Here is a 13,012-nt window from a genome sequence, read left to right on the forward strand (position 1 = left end):
GGAACATCTACAGACTGTCCCCTTCCGTGCAGTTTTTGTGCAGCTGTAAAAAGAGCGGGCATTTTCTGCTCCTTGATCAAGCTCGGGATTGTTTTTAGAGAATTTTTTTGTACGTCGTGTCGTGTTATTTGTTTGCTTTACGTGATTCTAAAACTCCTGTCGCGCGAAAGAGAATGTTTTCGACTGGCATCAGCGCGGAGAGATTGTGGATGCTCTTTCGTTTTTTTTGCGAAGCCATGTGGCGGGCCGCACTGAGCAAAAGTGGTTTCACGTTTTCGTGTCCTCGTTCGCAGCTTGTCAAACAAACCGTGCCAGTTCAAGAAAAACAATCTGAGTTATTGTCCTGATTTGCGATTAGTTTTTTCATAAATATTTGATTTTTCGCGTTGGTTGTTGACTCATGCGGTATCCGTGTGTGTGGAAACTGTGATATAAGTCCCTTTTCAAAATTTTGGCAATATTTGGATAGCAATAGTTGGCAATAGTTATGTCCGTAATATTGAAATGTAAATTTTGCGTATTGGTAAATATATTCATCATCGTCGAGTAATTATACCACGTGACCGTGTAATTAAATGGTCGATAAATAAATTTAATTAAACCGTCAGTGGCAGTGTGAGAAGTGAGAGTTGCTGCGAGACAAAAGTATTGAACAACTTCCCCGTACCTTATGTATCATATTTTGCTTCAAGGTAGCGTCGTGTTGCACAACTGCGTAAGCTGAAACTCATACAGCTCTTTTTTCAGTGTAGATTCGAAATTTTTTAGGAATAATCCTTCGGTGCAAATGATTATGTTTTGGCGTCGGAATCTCTAAAATTTAAAGAAAGACTATTGAAACGATTCAGATCCCGTAAAAATATGTGCAATAGCGCTCATAATAGCTGCGCATTAGTCAAAAGCCGAGGTCAAATTTGAAACCATGTTTGAAAAAGCCTTTACATTATGTTTACGCTATCAATTTCCTGAAATTCCGCCTTTATCGCCTGCCTTAAATTTAATGGAAGTAAAATTTCCAATACTCGTGAAAACAAACGCTGTGGTCGTAGTCAGCCTATCATTCTCATCAGATTGTTCCCTTAATCTTGGATTTAGCCATTTTAGTCTTGGTCCCACGCGCAGAAACCGATTTATGTCAGAGAAACCTTCTCGAATTTACTACGTCAAGGACTTGCTGAATGCGTCTTCGTATAAGTTATCCTACTGAAATCCGTCTCCTTGTGTACCATTGCCCTAAAATCCTCGCGCTTCGGTGTTAATTGCAGTGCTTCGTTTATTTTATTTTTCGACCAAAGCTGCCGTGGAGAGGTTACCGAATTTTGGAATCCAGACTGGCTCAGCTGCTTTAGTTGGGAAGTTTTTGGCTACCCCTTCCAGTTGTTGGCCAATTCTATTTCGCGATTCCGCCACTTTCCAAATTATGTGTTATCTAATATTATTCAAGTCTATGCAGTTCATTTTGTCGACAAGATTCGAATGCATTTTTTATCGCAGAGGATTAAAAGCTGTATCATCTAGGTGGCCACCCATTAAAGTAACCTTAAAAGTGAGGATATGTCATAGAGTTTCATTCTGTCGGAAAACTCTGTGAATGCAACCAAAAAGGCACAAAATTTCGGCATTATCACATTTGAAACATCAAGCGGGGATTAGTCATCATTCTCTATGGCATAAGTAAGTCGATATGTCTTAGATACTGGAACACTCCACTCCCATCTTCAATAGGTCATCCAAGTCTGTAGAATTTCATTTTTATATCGTTATTTTACTAAAGTTGTTAGAAGATCAATGTTAACTGGATTTTAAGCACATTTTATCCTCAGTTAAGATGAATAATTTTTTAAGCACGTATTAAAAAATAGTCTGAAAATTTGTGGATCACCTCTAAATTCAAGGAATTTCAGCTTGATATTTTAGTATCCACCCTTAACATTTTAGTGGAATTGCGTTGCAATCGTTCGTTAGTATCCCCATGGGACGATTTCCTCCCTTGCTTGCTGTCTGTAAGCGGGTGTGGTCTAGTGATGCGTTTTCCTCTCGTACGTGCGGAGTGAGGCAGTTAATTGGGTTGGTTGGCGTGTAGCGATGTGTCGAATCGTAGAGCGAGTCGATTTAAGTTGTTCCCGGTCATCATTAGCACTCGTCGTGTGGTCAGCCGTTGTCAGCCGCGGCTTCCTTCCCGGATGCTCGCCGCCTCGCGGTTTACCATCGGCGACGGTGATGAGCAGGTCTCTTCCCCTGGCCTGATTGGAGGATTGAGAGGGAGGAAGAGAAGAAGGTCTTTGAGCGTGCTGAAGATTGTTCCTCATTTGGTGGGGTATGTACCGCAACTTCCTCTCCGTTGAAGGGTGGATGCATGAAGCGAACGAGTGAATTTGTAACGGGACGAGGGTTAAAAATGAGTAGGTCCGCTATATTCGAGGCATTGTATCTCGTGGCCTTTTCGGGATTTCTTAACCAAATTATTTACCAAGATTTCTCTAAAATACTCTTTAATCATCATCAAGTGATAATTTTTGGCGAAATCCCCGAAAAACCTTAGCGATTTATCTCAGTTTGCCTAGTTATCGATTGGAATGCATTATTCGAAGTCCATGTTTAGAAGAACAGTTGTACGATTATTTCCTAAGATGGCTTTATCTCAATGCCCTAGAGTCGGAAAGTGTTTTCAGTTAGCGTAATATTTAAAATACTTGGAGATTCCTCAATTTTCAAGATTTTCCAGGCAATCAGTTACCCAGAAAATTCCGCAAGGCAACCTCTTTGGCCGGGTCCTGGATGCGGACCTGTCTTTTACTATTTCATCAAGTGAGGTGTTATCTTCCTATTTTGAAAACAATCCGGTGTATTGTTTCCGGTATTAAAATGCCACTGGACAGCCCACCTTTTAATGCTCTATATTATTCTCAAACTGCCCTTTTAATTCTATGATTTATTTTACAATGATGCTCCTTAGAATAAGACTTTTTTCTACCGTTATTCTATATTTCTTTTTTATTATGATTATTCGTGTATAAATTTTTATTTGCTTAAAAATTTAATGATATGTTGATTCTGTTGCTGGACTGTTTCGCCCCTGGAATCCTAGAAGGCGTAGTGTGAGTTTAGATTTGCCATGGACCAAATTAGCAGCATTTTACACAGGTCTATTTCTGCTGTGGTTAAACCCCCACTCAGGTGGGGCTCAAACCCGCTCCCCTAGGATAAGCAAGCAAGGACTTTACCATGTGCCGCCACTTTGGTCCACTTTATAAATATGGGTATACTGTTAATAGTGGGTAAACAAATAATTATTTAAAAATAAAGAGAATGAATTAATTGTTGTACTTATTGAGGCAAGGGTGGCACGCAAATGTTGGGTATAATAACTTCCGGTATTTCACATGAATAAGTCAAATAACCAACTCTTAATTCGGCTTTTTTTTTAGCTAAAGCTCGGAAGGTAGTGGAAATGTTTTCCCAATTTATTTTTCGTCTATTCGGAATTACGATAGGATTTAGAAATGGATTAATGGGGATGGCTTGGGTTGGTCATTATAGTCCTGGGCCATAATTACTTCCATGGAGTTTGCCACGGGGCTCGGCCGTTAGCGGTGCGGTGCTGAGGGACGGTGGGGGACAGAATTGGAGGAACGAGTTTACCCTTGCCGAAAATCACATAGGTAACAACTTTTCGTGGAGGCGTGCGCTGTTCCCTGTTCGCGTGCGTCGTTTCTTTGATTTCCGCCCCTGCTCGCTCTTTCACGAAGGGACCAAAAGCGTTGGCTTCCTTCGGGTCAACCGTAATATTTTTCCGTATTTCACGTATAGTTTAGTAAACTTCGTTCTAAATTCAGTTTATACATTAATAAACAATCTGATTCCGGCCTGGGTGGAGGTGGGGTTAAGTCCTCACCTTCTAAACAAGAGGTCGCGGGTTCGTGTCCCGCCTGGGTAAGTTGCTCCTATTCAGGGCATGGTTGCTCGTGCTCGTGTAAATTTCACCTGTTGAAAAAACCCAACGTAAAGGCCAATGTGTACAATTTTCCGTGGCTTAGTACTAAATAAGTAAATAATGCCTTTTTAAACACCTGTAGAGGTAACTCGAAACTTAATTACTGTGCTATATCGCAGGTGTACAATGTAAGCACGTTGTTGTTTGATCAAGAGTTAATTTTTCATCCATCAGAAGTTATCTTCATGGAAAAATACGAATTTATTGTGAGTTTTCCATAAGTGAGCGAATTAGTTTGCTCCCGCCGAAAATGACCAAGTGAGCATCACGTCATGAGGCGAACGCTCTTCCTAGCTTGCGTGCGCCGTTTCTTCGAATTCCGTCCTTGCGCGGTCTTTCGCGGGAGGAGAGAGTAATCATGTGGATTCCTTCGGGTCTACCGCTCTGAAAGCGATGGGGCTAAGCATATCTGTCAGCCACTCCGGTCTAATAATTTAATCCCAGGATTCAACGATCACTGTTTAAATTTTTTTTGTACTTACGTCAACATCTATTCGATTCATCATCAGCTAATACTGATGCCTTACATTTTATATTTATAAAGGCCTGTAACAGTAACTCAAAACTTAATTACGACGTCGTATCGAGAGTGAGGTAAAGGCATTTAATATAATGAAATATTGAGTCTTTCATAGGTTATCTTTATCGGAAAATACGTATTTTTTTCAATTGTGTTTGGGTGAGCATCAGTTCTAAGAATTTCAATGTGTATAAAGGAAGGCCCGTTACATAGAATAATAAGAAATAATTACAAGAAAAAGGGCATTTGGCAAGTGCTATTTCTCAGTGAAAGACGTGGAAAAATTATGTGTTACCTATAGCTTATATTTCAACGGTGAGTTAGGAGGATCATAGATCAAGTTTTTATGATAGACCTACCTGAATTTTGTACTCTTGTGCCTAAAAACAATTTTCATTCGGACTTCAGTCCTTTTATTTTCTTTTGCAAACTATGAATATTCCCTCTATTTTGAGAATTTCCCTCCATTCATTAATTTCTTAAAGATGCGTATAGAGTTTCCTTTCTTGTGTATTTAAGTAAGAAAGGATAAACATTGAGGCCCACAGCCATGCAATTTAACTTGGCCCTTACCCCTGTTGCAAACTGCAGTCAAATTTTTCTTCTGCTTGGCAATAGTGGTGAAGTGGAAGATGTTTAAGGGCTAAGTTTACATCCAACCCATTATTTTTTTAATCAAAATATTTCGTCGCTTATGGAAAGAGCTTGCCACGTCATCCCTCGATTGGTGAAGCTTTTAAATAGTTTAAGCCATCTCATCAGCTTTTACATTGCAGTGGTTTCTTTTTGATCTTTTTCTTTCATCTTCCGGTGTTTGCTTCTTTGAGAATATTTTGCTTCCGACTATTTTTAGGATTAAATCCACCCCATTGGTTTTTGCATTTCTGTCGACCCTCGTTCATGAGGAAATCGGGACAGAACGTTTGTGAGTATTGTTTGAATGGAGTCCTCAGCGATTGTATTCATTTTATGAATCATGCAATCTCTGTTAAACGGTGTGCTGAATCGGTACTTATATTACCCTTAAATGTGTGAGTTATCTCTATGCCAATGCTTTGCTTATACCTACATCCATTTCATATTCGAGGTCGCTCGACATGACTTGTATTTTTGGTGCTCTAACAATTATAGATAAAAGTTCATTTTCCTGGCTTACTGTTTTGCAATTCCTTATACATGTGAAAAATTGCAGAGAATGCCGTGCATGCATGTAACTTTTTATTTTTTGGTGGTGTTATCGCAAAAATTTAATAACAAATGTTATCATCATTATTATTTTGTCGCAATTTTTTTGTTATTCCTCTGATTAAGAGTTGGAGCAATCAATCGATGGTGACCACTCTTAGTTCGCGATTTTGGCCGAGTTATTTGACACGCGCTCTTTACCAATTCAAGTAAGTATTAGTATTTTTTTTATATTTCGACGCTTCCCGCAGTCATGGCCTCTCTCTTCAGCATTTTATAATCTTTTCCTCGTCTTCCCTTTTACTTTCCCGCTTGGTCCGTCTCCCCCGAACCGCCCACCCGGGACACGAAAGTGGGAGGGCGTCTGGGGCCACTTATTCCCCCACCCCCATCTACTTCTGCTCCCCCCTCCCTCTTCCACAACATTTCCCCCTCCCCACTAATCCCTTCGCCATCCCCTCGCCTCACTCCGCTTTCGCTAGATGCGTTTTTAATGTCGGATAATTTGTGGTTTAAGACCTCCTTCCTCTTTCCCTCTCCTCCTTTCCTTCTCGCTCGCTCCTCCCCCCCCTCCATTCTCTCCTCCGCTTAACCACTCTTCCCCACCCCCTCCCACCTCTCCTCCCCTCCATCTTTTGCCGAGATAACCGTGCCACTGCATGCCATATCCCTCCGCTCACTCCCGAACTCTGGAAAAAGTCTTGAAAAGTGGAGGAAGGACAGTTGAGTCCACGAACACCGCTCTCGTGTCAAAGCTCTCCTCCACCAGACGTATTTTCTACCGCCCATTTATTGTATCTTGGCAGAAACTTTTTCGGGTATATTTGTAGGTGTTTGAAGAAATTTCAAATTTGCTGCCTCTATCATATTTTTTCCGGGAGTGTTGTCGTTACTGAATGGCATTTTTACCTTCATAATGTTATTCACTCCGTGTTTTAATCCGAAAGTTGGTTTGTATAATGAACGGTTAAGTTCACCCCGGATGAACCCACAAGCATGTGAATTTTGCATATTCAGGGCAGGTAGGCCAAAACCTTTACCTCGCCAACCTCACCTCTCGAGAATTTCAGGAGTGACCTATTACTTTGCCAGTGCGATAAGCTACCACACTACCTTAATCATGTTACTCAGTTGTGAAACCGGTGTTGATATTGGTGAAATCTCTTGTGGCAATTTGAAATTTCTCAAACTCTATGGAGACATCTGCCTTATCACCTGGGTAGCTGAACGCATATATGGGTGTTGATTGTGGTAAGATAACAGATTAGTCTTATCGTTTGTTTATAAAAGGGTTTGATATGGAATGCATTCTGAAGATTTAGGCGATATGGTGTGGAAAAACAGCGTAATATAGTTGAAGGAGTAAAGGGATTATTTCCCGAATTGAAGTTTTGAGAAGATGCTGACCTATGTTTCTACGTTTCACTCTTCATTATATAAAAATACCCGAAGATGTGGAAACATTCAAACCTAGGTCATAATAATGTTTCCAAAATTTCCGTTGTGGCTGCATTTACTTTCTAAACGTCATTATAAAGTTACAGCCGATCATTTCTCCATCTAGTTCCATGCTTTTTGGAGTAGTAGGCATCGTAACTTATGCGTAATAGTTGGTTTCTAGTGCTAGTTAGGAAAGGATTCCTCCTCCTGCTTTCTGGCTATATTTGCTGTCTCTTTTGTTCGCTCCCTGCACTTAATCTTGCAGATACATTACATTTTACTCACTTTCGTATTTTTTTCTTTTTGGGAACGAAACAAGTATAAATTTTAAAGAATATAATTACCCATAAAATGCCAAGTCAGACGTAAGGCTTTTTTAATTTTCTGGTTGTATGTGTGAAAGGGCTCAATTTGAGTCTTAAGGTGATCAAGCTTAAATGCTTACCTTTAGTCTAACTCACAATATAGAAGAGAAACTAAGTGTTGTACTTTTGAATTTTAAGACAATCCCAGTGGTTCTTGTACTCGCGGGATTCAAATGAGTCTTTTTCGGTCGGTCATCTAGTCTTCCTGGAAATTTTATTTCATGTACTTTACGCAACTCTAGTAACCACCGAGACTGACGGTTTTTTTACGGAATGAATTTTCAGGCACTGCAACAGCCCTGTTCCGGATCCAGTAATCTAATTGAATCTTATTCCCGTGTGCTAATTTCCACTACTCATCCCTTATTACAATGTTAAGTACTAACTTTCTTCCGCGTTTTTTTTAGCCTCTATTAAAATAGTGTTCTCCAACATTATTTTTATCGGCAATTTTTACTCCTGAAGTTCCTGCGACCGTAAACTTTAGCGTGTGAGTTAATGCGGCGAACCCGTAAAACCTGATATAGTGGTTTCATCATCAAGTACGTGCATAAATGAGGTAAAATGGTTTCCCTTTATTGAAACTGTTTTGCGGACTGCTTAGTAATTATCTTATGCCCAACGTGTAATTGTTAGAAGTGCATTTATCTAAGATCTACTTTAGCTTCTTCGTCGCTGCTTCCTAACCTGTAATCGGTAGTTAATGGTTATGTTCTCTCAGTGAGTTGGCATGTAACGTATTATCGGAAATGTATGCAAGGCAAACGAGGCAAGAAGTGCATTCGTTGTGGTCCATGCTTAAGGTGAAGACTTCTATTAATGGTGGATTTCAAAGGCTATGACTAAAAGCTCTCATCTTCCATGATAGTGGATAGTGTAAAAGCTTTTCTCTGTATTAATCTTATCAGAAATCTTTGGAATATCTATCTTGTCCGATTGTATTTCATGTAGCCTGCTGAAATTTATTTTGGACGCAGTTGAGAAAAAGGTTGTGTTTATGTATAATATTATTGATATTAATTAGTTTCTGATTACGGTGATACTGTCTCTCATGCGGTTTTCCTCGCATTTAGACCTTGTTCAGAGGTAAAATATACATATTTGATGTAAAAATACTGAAGGGTGGTCGTAATGGTACACTACATAGAGAATTGAGCTGTTGATCTAGTTTGCATTGGATCATCGTGGGTGAAGCCTTGGGAAACACGCGTACCAAAAAATCTAAGAAGTACGAGAATATTCGTAAAGGGGCCCAGGAGAAAGAAATGCACCCCCTCCCCCCCGCCTTGAAAGTGTGTTTTCAGACGGCTGTAGCATAGTCAAGGAGAGGTCTCTCTGCGCCAGTCCGAACAAACCTACGGATTGAATCTTTGAGTGAGTGTGGCTCCAATACTGAGGTCAAATTAACCCATGCTAAGTCAATATTAATGACCTTCTGGGTAACCTACGTCAGGAGACGTCTTGACGCGGGTTTTCCCAAAAAGCTATTAATATTGACGAACATGGACCGCGAAAGTGTTAGTAATTTGAACCTGCACTGAGGTAAAATTTCCATATTGCAGAGGCAGGTAAATTTTTTCAGGGGTGTACCTTGTCCGTTGAGGCATACCCTGAAAATTTTAAGATCATAGCTTTAGTTTTTTATAAGTATTATTATGCTATAAAATAATAAAAATACGATCGGTTTTGTGATGCTTACTTGCAAGCGTGAATGCATGGATGGAGTCACTCCATCCTCTTATCCACTCTCTTTCTATAGGGTGTCATCGAGATGTGGGGTAGGCATGTATTTCACTGCCCCTCCCCTCCCCCTACCACCAGCATATCCCTCCTCTATATTTCCTCTCCCATTTTCCACTCCATTTTGTGAATTGCCCGCCCTAGAGATATGCCTGCCCTCAGTTTTCTCTGGGCTCCCTTTTCGGCCCCATCCGACCCATAAGCGCCTCGTTAATGGCTTTTTTATTTGCCTCCCTCGCCCTCCAAACACTCTCCTCTCACTCCTTGTCCTCTCCACCCCTCCACCCTCGCCGATTCTGACCGATCCCATTCCTCCCTCCTATTCGCTCATCGTTTGGTGCGTCCCTTGCCTGGAATCGAAGAGGGGACTCGAGCCCCAAGCCGTGATACATACCTTTTTGAGAGATCTATTTGAATCGGCACTGGTTGACGCAGTGCAACATCATCAACAGTAATCAACCGTAAGATTGGTTTGACGCAGCTCTCCACTCATTTCTCCTATCGGCTTTTCTTTTAACAACTACATAATTCTTCTCGGGAGAAGTAAGAAAGAAATTATCAGCAGAATAGCCCAGTCGAAGAGAGCATTCCACCAAAAGAGAGACCTGCTTACAGCGGGAAACTTAAATATGGAAGTAAAGAAGCAATTTATAAGAGCTTACATTTGGAGTATGCTCCTATACGGAAGTGAGGCATGGACAATGACCGCAGCGGAGAAAGCAAGGATAGTGACCTTCGAAATGTGGTGCTACGGAAGAATGATGAAAATCAAATGGATCGACCGAGTTAGTAACGAGGAAGTCCTAAGAAGAATGGGAGAGAAGAGAAGCCTCATGAAAACCTTAACAAGAAGACGGAACAACCTTATAGGCCACATCTTGAGGCATGATGGCCTGATGAAGACAATCGTCGAAGGACAAGTGAAAGGCAAGAACGGAAAAGGAAGACCTCGAACAAAATACATGGAACAAGTAAAGAAGGATGTGAAAGAGAAGAAATACGTAGGTGTGAAAAGATTAGCTGATAGGAGAACTGAGTGGAGAGCTGCGTCAAACCAATCCTAGGATTGTTGACCAGTGATGATAATGATAATTCTTCTGCTATACGCCCTTCGTCACCTGCTTTGTACATCTCATCTGTGGCCTACCCCTGCCGCTCTTCCCTTCCACTTGTCCTTCGACGATAATCTTCAGTATATAAGCGTATCTCATGATGTGGCCGATTACATTGTCCCATCTAATAACCAAGGTTTTCAAAAGGATTCTCTTCTCCTTTACTCTTCTTAAAATCAGGGATGGCAAGTGAAGCGAAACGAAAATGTTTCGATTCGAACCCTAGGGAAACGAAAATACGAGGTCTAGGTTTGTTTCGTTCCCCCTAGAAATTAAAATCACCTAGGAGTTTAGTTTCGACCCGGGACTTTACTCCCAGGAACGAAGCTAAATTAATCGAAACTCCGCTGCTCATAGTTAAGTTTCGATCCCGGAAGCTGAGTGGAGGGGGATAAGAGGGAATAGTTTCGACCCATTACGTTTGAAATACATGGAGAGGTTAAAAAATCTAACTTAAAAATCGAATAACCAGTTTGCGTTCACCGCTCTCCTGTTAGTGGTAAAAATATGAGTGCCCCATGCATCTAATTGCGGTAGGCCGAACCGCTACTTCATTCAATCATATTTGGTACTCGTTTCGTGGGTCGAAACTGTTCGAAGTTGAAGCACTTGGTCCCTCCGGTGCGAAACATTATCTACGTTTCGTTTCGTCCCAGAGTTTTTTAGTTTAATTTCGACCCGAAGTAATCTTGACTCAGATTTCGTTTCAGCGAGCAGAGTGCTGCACAGCTTGTACACCGATTTCTAGGAAACCTTTTGATATAACTGTTCTTCAAGAAGTTGTAAACTGATTCAATGTAGCTTATTATTTGTATTCTTTGGTTCTAAAATTGAAATGGCTGTCTAAATTGATGATACTTCCAATTTTTAATTTCCAAAGGTTCTGCTTCGTAGAGTTGCTGAAAGAAGGGCATCGTTAGGAGAAGTTTCAAAGCCAGAGCTTAAAGTGATTATTGTGCATTATTTAGTACATTTATTGCCTAATACTATAACGAAAATGGACTTTAAATGGTGTCAAAGAAATTCGTCACGACCTCCCCAAACAGTATTGCTCTTATGATACTCGTGCATAGAAATGGCCTTAGAAATGGAGCTTAGCCGGTGGATAACCCGAATAGGATTCGATTAAATCAATTCCGGAAAGGCATCAGATTTATCGTCTCGCTTTGTCTGCCGCCCTTTCGGAATCTCTCCCTAGTCTGACGTGCCATGTGCTCTGTGACACACGTTTTCGCCGCTGTTTGCTTACTTTCGTCGCGTGTTTTTGTGTCTCGGGGTTTGACGTAAAAAAAACTTCTTGAGGAACCCCAATCTCGAAATAAAATTAAGAAGTTGAAAATGCTCGCATCCCGCGGATGTTTTCATTAGGATTGTTGAGCATATGGCATTCACCTGAGTATACAAATAAGCAAACATTTATCCTTATCTTATTTTTCTTATATTTATCATCCATATCAGCGTGTTTATTGAGGCATGAGATTTTTTGTTGCCAGCGTCTGTTGTCATGTTACACCGATTAAAGCTGTCCACAACATTTTAAATCGAAGAAATTATACCTGGCTTAGTTAATACTTGGAAGTACGGAAACAAGGGAGATGGAGCTATATGTATCGTTAGTTCCAACAAATACTTGAATCCATGATCATAATTTCATTACTATCGCGTGTTCAGAGTTGTTATTAGTATTATTGTTATTTTGTTAATACCCCCGCATTATTTCATTTGTTATTATGTTTCATAATGAACTAAATCAAGCTATTATTTGCGACTCACACGTACTCTCTATACTGATTCGCCAATAGCAGGCTGCTCGTATTTGGTTCTTTCGCGCACGTCGTCTCCTTCGGGCGCTCTGCAACAGATGTCGCCCCCCTCCTTGCATTCACGGGTCCCGGGGCGCGCTGAACTCAGTTTTTCGGGAAATGTCCCTCTTCTGCCCTAACCCACTTCTCGCTGCCCCTCATCCGGTTCCTCCGCCGTCGCCACCCGCCCAAAGTCGCCCCACGGGCAGGTGAGCCCCTGCGCCGGTGCTGCGGGTTCGAATTGCCTCCTTCGCGGAAATGAGAAATGTGCACCCAGAGAGCGATTTCAGGGCGTTCGCCTTGTTCAGACATATTCCAGTGTTTCTTAAGCGTGAAATTTCGGAGTCATTGATGCTTGCTTCAATGAATTCTCCAATATCCCTTGCTGTGATATTATGGTAACAGATATTTTTACCTTTAATATTTCTCCTACTTAATAGTTTCGGCCTCAAAAACGGAGGTTACTAAGTTGAAATTCCATAAAGAATGTCCAAGACTGTAGTAGCATGAGCTACTGAGAAATATATTCTCTCAAAACCATCAAATAGTAAATTCAACGGAATCGGTGTTTCCCATGGTCAATTCAGGATTGTACTCTTAAAGATAAAAAAGGAGTGCAGGGAATTATCTGAATATTTAAGTCTGGCAGACAAAATAACTCAGTCTAAATGAAATGGGTGTAACCCTTCGGAAATAATGATTGATTGCCGCCTTCCAAAGATGAAATTGTATCATAATGTTTCAACCCATAGAGATGAGCGAAGACCAAGGCCTAAATGATTCCTGATCCTGGCTGTACATTGTGAACATTGGAGTGTTCATATAATAACATAATGTAGCCTTACCCGTGATAT

At 40.8% G+C, this 13,012-nt stretch overlaps 1 protein-coding gene across 2 annotated transcripts in view; it reads left to right on the top strand.

Annotated features, from left to right (window-relative positions):
• Positions 1 to 13,012, top strand: part of LOC124157861 (ubiquitin carboxyl-terminal hydrolase 48-like) — a 415,786-nt gene that overhangs the window by 286,568 nt on the left and 116,206 nt on the right. The window lies entirely within an intron of this gene.

Source organism: Ischnura elegans, chromosome 4 (assembly GCF_921293095.1).
Source record: "Ischnura elegans chromosome 4, ioIscEleg1.1, whole genome shotgun sequence".
NCBI classification, from domain to species: domain Eukaryota; kingdom Metazoa; phylum Arthropoda; class Insecta; order Odonata; family Coenagrionidae; genus Ischnura; species Ischnura elegans.